General features: G+C 41.9%; 1 protein-coding gene across 3 annotated transcripts in view; it reads left to right on the top strand.

Annotated features, from left to right (window-relative positions):
• The first annotated feature begins 638 nt into the window (after positions 1 to 638).
• LOC137439823 (tripartite motif-containing protein 14) overlaps positions 639 to 6,000 on the top strand; it is a 29,851-nt gene continuing 24,489 nt past the window's right edge. Inside the window, exon 1 of one of the 3 annotated variants that reach the window (XM_068135952.2) lies at positions 639 to 768. The gene's annotated coding sequence lies outside the window, so the exon portion shown is untranslated. Of the gene's footprint in view, positions 783 to 6,000 lie in introns of all 3 variants that reach the window. The other 2 variants (XM_068135961.2, XM_068135877.2) reach the window with 2 other exon arrangements.

Here is a 6,000-nt window from a genome sequence, read left to right as displayed (position 1 = left end):
ACACGTTGGCATAGTTACTGGTAAGGCCAACAGGAGACTTGGCGATCAGAAGGAATTTTGGTGACTGCAGTCATAATGTAAAGTCGCCTGTTTATAACACCTCGGTCAGAGCGGGATTACAAAACACATCAACAGCATGAGATCCATGTTTCTGGAAGGATACACAGCAAGTAGAACGAGTCCAGAGAAGGCCGCACTTTAGTGGCAAGGCAACCATCGTGATGGATGGAACGCGGGGATGTTTCGAGAAAACGCAGTGACGTCAGACGGGACGCCGAGAGGACAGATGGGAGACAAACAGGGTTAATACGCAGCACAAGATCAAGTCCGGGTATTTACAACATGGTGACGCAAGACCTCGAGGATCTCAGCGCTTTTTGCAAGAGGCGATCGACCAGGAGTCACGAAAAGAAAGAAGAAAAAAGGCATCAGTGTTACGTGATGACGTCATTACGCTCCACCGGCACTCCCCCTACTTCCGCTTCTGGAGAGGCACCAAAGCGCTCAATTCTTTGATTTGCTCGACAGGAATTGTTCAGCGGGTTATTAAACTAATTTTGAAGTCATTATTCGTTAATATGAAAAGTGTTGAGGCGAAGCAAAGGAAACAGCCTACTGCGTATTGCGTCATCAGCCTACCTACCTGAGATGCGTATTGCGTCATTTCCTTACGTGATGACGCTTGCGCTGTGCAGCCCCACCTATACCTATTCCGCCACTCGGAAGAAATCAAAGCGTTCTGCTGGGATTTGGTCATCAACAGGAGAGGTAATGCGTTTAAGGTATCCACTGTTAAAGGCATTTCGTTAATGTTTATTGCATATCGTGTAAATATCAATCGATTGTTCAATTTCCTTTTACAAATTGACAAGAAGTATTGCAATGACTTTTACAAATATGGAAATGTTTCCTTCATTAGTATTTACGATGTGTTGATGAAGAAAGAAGAATATAATCTGTAACTAGGACATGTGTTTAAGAAAATGCCAAACTTTATGGAACTTACGAAGTCGTTATTAATTAATTATGTTATGATCATTTTTGGCCAATATTGGACAGATCGTATACAACCATTCAGGTTTGAAGGGGAATTGGGTAAGACGTAAGTATTTGGAGTTGTAAAGTACAAACGAAGGCTTGGAGTAGAGTAGGCAAATAATCACATGTTGCGAAGAGTCCATGCCATCGCCATCGGGTGTGTCCTTGCGCATGCGCGGTTCTACTCGGTTTAAACCTGGTCCAGATTTGCACTCGTAACTGGGGATGTCAGTGAAAACTGACACGTGTGAATGATGGTGTATATACGTATCAGTTTTTTGAATGACAGTTTTAACTTGGAGTGTTTGATAGAGTTAAAGTTTTCGGCAGGTGAGTCCCATCCGTTTCGAGCGAAGAGCCAATGGGAGCAGAGCATCGCATCTGCCAAAACCCCAGGTGTGGCATTAAGCTAAGCTGCAGGATTAGGAGACGAGGAGGATTTGAATTTTAAACGTTTTCACATCTGGTGCAGGGTTTTCCCCTCTTCTAAAATAGAAACATTAATCTTTATTTCACAAAGTCTTAGAGTCCTCGATGCGCAATTTGCGATGTTAAAACCACATCAATATCGTCTGTCAATATTTGGCCATTCTTTCATCCAAACATTTTATTTTGTAGACTGCTCTTTGTGAACGACACGTGCTGTAAGTACAGTAGAGACAGTAAATGCACATTTTAAAAGTTTTTTTGTTGGCGCAAGGGATGATGACGCTAAAAAGAAACAGTTCCAGTTAAAGAGTAACTAAAACATTCCGGTCACGATGGCACCTGTCATCTTTAACTAGCATTCTCAGTTCGTCAGTCTTGTGATGGATGATTGGTGTTAAAGATCCAGTGCAATAGCTTGTCTTGTTTGGTTTAATGAATAAAATTGGTTTACATAAACGTGTATTCATCGGTGTTTTCTTGAATGAAAAAAATTTGAACGAAAATTATAATGTACTGTTACGTTTATGGGGGGGTAGGCAATGAAATACCTTAGGGCCAGGTAGGATTGTATAGGGTAGTGGAGAGGCACCGTGTCGTGAAGAAGAATAAACCCTCATGTAACTTAAGTCAGCTCCGTGTGTCCGGTAAGAGCGTATCTTTGTCCCCATGGCGAGGGGTGGGGCTATGTGAATTAGTTGGGGGTTAAGGGTAAATCTCCCGTGTAAATTGGCTCTGATTTTTCTTTGGTCCTTATGACACACACCACACCCGCCATGCACTCCGCACCTATACTAAAAAGATCATATAAAAGTAACCGGAACCAGGACTTTAAAATACCACTGATCCCACCAGCCGAGCCATCACAAGGGCACAGGAGGACGTGAGGCCCCGCCCCAAACCGTGGGGATTGGTCCGGCAGATGGAGCGATGAGATGGACTCTGAATGGAGCACGCGCGGACGTCAGCTGATGATGTGGGAGACCGGGGAACAAAAGGACTGTGTCCCAGCATTTTCTTTCTCTTGGTGTCTCGAGCTGTTTGAAAGCGGTCACAGTTCGTGCTCTTGGTGCTCTGATTTCGTGGATGTGATCGCGGGCAGATGCATTTTCTCTTGGTCCGGGCTGCATGGTGCGAGCGGACGCATCCTGTCCTTGGTTCGTTGGTGCTGACTTTGTGACGGCTGGGTGCGCCTGAGAGTTTGTAGAACGAGGGATGAGGACGAAGCTCGGGCCTGTTTGCTTGTGGCTGTGAACGCAGCTTTGCACTAAGGCCTGTTTCCCGTGCGGGGACTCTGGCACCCGTTTGAGGACCGACAGGGGTTCAAGGGCTGCTCAAAGCTGAGTACTGAGCGAACAAACCAAACACACATTTATTTATTTCAGTTATTTTTCCCCTTGTGTTGTATACGTGTCTGTTTGGGAGCGCTCCAAATAGGATTTTAGTTTTACTGTGCATTATTTTGTCACAGGCATTTCTTTCATTCAACCCGGTATTGTTGCATTTTAATTCCGCATCGGTTTGATTTGATTATCGTGGTTCGAGGACGCTCCAGTGGAGTCCGTCAAGGTAAGCTTCGCTACCCTCCACTACTCCTCTTGCGTATAAAGAAGATCCGCCATAGTTGACTGAACACCTCGGAGGCAAGCTCGATCGGCCATTCGTCCGAGACCGGACTTTATCGGCATGGACACGACAGTACATTTATTACCTCCTCAGCTCCGCCACCAAAGGTTGACAGGGGTTATATCTTCATCCCTTTCTGTCTGTATGTCAATTGCCTATGTGTCACAATTATAAACCAAACCGATCGTTATGAAACTTCACCAAGTTGTCGAGGTCGTCACAATTGAGAAGCCTATTGAGATTTTGAGGTCAATGTTCATCTTGAGGTTCAATTTCTAAAATCGCCATTTTTCATCCGATTGACTTGAAAATTGAACGGCATTTGGATATCGAGTCAATAAATTGGTAAACCAACTATTTCTGAGGTCAAAGGTCAACTCTAGGTTAAACTTCCAAAATCATCAATTAAAATTTGAAAACAACCATAAATTTTCATCCGATTGACTTGGAAAATTATATAGGAATTGCACAGTGCCTCACTGAATTGGGAAACCAATTATTTTAAGGTCAAAGGTCAACTCGAGGTCAAACTTAAATCATCAATTTTCATCTGAAAAATCATCAGTTTTCATCCTATTAACTTGAAAATTGAGCAGCAATTAGTGTTTTCGCTGATTTGGAAACGAACTATTTAAGGGCAAAAGGTCAAAGGTCACCTCAAGGTTAAACTTGTAATATAAATTTTAATCTGAAAAATCATCAATTTTAATTCGATTGACCCGAGCTTTGATTTAGATCATTTTAAATCTCGATGAAATGGACAATTTGTTGTGTCCATGACAGCATTTTTGGGGAGCAGGGGTGGATTTTGCAAGTATCGTGCTCTGCATTACGTCTTCTTGTTGTTTGACATCTGTGGGAAGGAAATAAAATATGTTTGGTGGTATCATGCCAAGAGACGATGCTTTCAAATTACACTTGTAAATGTAAACTCACTACAAGTCAGGAGACGACGATGGTTCACGAGCGAGCGGTATTCAATGACAAAGGACTGACTGTAACGCAACAGGCCCAGACAGGCCAGGCCCGGAAATGTCAAAACGAAGGTTACTGACCTTGAAATGATATAGAAAATAATGTATAATCAGTTATGAGGTTAGTTAGCTACACAATACCGAAAATTCGGTGAAAAATGAAATGACAAAAAAAAATAAAAAAAAGAATAATAATAAAAAATGCAAAAAAAAAAAAAAAAAAATCGAGCTCCGTGGGGCTAGACACGTGACATTGGCCAAACCAAATATCGAAACCCCTGTCGGATTCCACCAAACCCCTCGGAGAAGATGTAGCTTGAACTTGATTACCCCCTAAAAAGGCATCTTTTTCGGGCGTGGCTCCGCCCACAATGGGCGCAATACGCCCACTCTAGGCAGGGCACAACAAGATCATGATAACCTCCCACCCAAGTTTCATCAAGAACGGATGATATCGGGTAGTTACGCTGCGGACAGACACACAGACACACAGACACACACAGAGACAGACGCACACACATGACGAATATAGTGGTCACTTGATAACTCGTGAACCAACAGTACAAATGCATTTTTCTTTGCATTTTAGGGAATTTATTTCTAATAAATTTAACTCAACATCCCAGCACAGGCCTAACCCTTTATACACACCATGTACATGCACACAACTTTTACTTGCACGTATCAACACATGCCACTGTCCATTGCCAGGCGTGTCAGCAGTGTGAGAGTTATTGATATTTGCGCACAACTTTAGGTATATTTTGTGAAAATTATATTGTTTTTCTGTACACAAAGACTGTTACATCTATATTAGATCATACCTATATAGCTACATAAATGCAAGATTTGTGATTGTGTCTGAATGGGGTAAACATCGTAACCACAGTACTTGTAATGCTATATGATTCCTCATCTAAGAGCTCTTGGAGTGTTGAATTATTTAATTAGTGCTAGTAGTATGATGGTCATTTCTTTAAACAATCGGGTATAAGTGAAAAACAATGTTCCAGGCAGTCCAGGCGGAGGTCTAACAAGTACAAAAAGTTTTAATTAAAACAAAAGCCGCGTCGATGTTACACAATGCCTAGATGCAGCTGTGCCTATAACGTCGATGTTATAGGCACAGGACATTCCTATTGATTCGATTACTTGATGTTATTTTGGTGCAAAGTGAAAATATATCTCGGCAATTTCCCGTGTGTGGCGACGAATTTTTAATATATCTCGGCATTTTCCCGTCTGTTATTTCAGGCGGTGTATGACTGACCATGCCGCGATTTAAAAAAAATATATCTCGGCAATTTCCCGTATGTGGCGACACGTGAACGAAGCTATGCTCCTCTCTCCACATTATTGTGACGACGTATAAATTAAATATTTCATCGTGACGATTGTCATCAAATGGACGAATTTTTTATATATCTCGGCATTTTCCCGTCTGTTATTTCAGGCGGTGTATGACTGACCATGCCGCGATTTAAAAAATATATATCTCGGCAATTTCCCGTATGTGGCGACACGTGAACGAAGCTATGCTCCTCTCTCCACATTATTGTGACGACGTATAAATTAAATATTTCATCGTGACGATTGTCATCAAATGGACGAATTTTTAATATATCTCAGCATTTTCCCGTCTCTTATTTTGGGCGGTGTATGACTGACCATGCCGCGATTTAAAAATATATATCTCAATGGACTTGAAGTTACAGGCCTTTGAGAATTCATTTCGTTCTATAAAGGGCAACTTCCATCGGATTTTCTTCCCGTTTTTTTTCAACCGAGTCTAAAACTATGTTAGCGACTGTGAAAAATGAAATGATATATCGAATTTGATTTGAAATAAAACTGTGTGAGAGAGGAAGACACCACGGGCCTACAAAACAGGCCTCAAAGCTATGCGAGTTAATAAAATGGTGGATATTTGTTTATA

This window comes from Myxine glutinosa, chromosome 1 (assembly GCF_964187855.1).
Source record: "Myxine glutinosa chromosome 1, kmMyxGlut1.1, whole genome shotgun sequence".
In the NCBI taxonomy this organism is placed as follows: domain Eukaryota; kingdom Metazoa; phylum Chordata; class Myxini; order Myxiniformes; family Myxinidae; genus Myxine; species Myxine glutinosa.
This window is presented reverse-complemented; position numbering and strand designations above follow the sequence as displayed.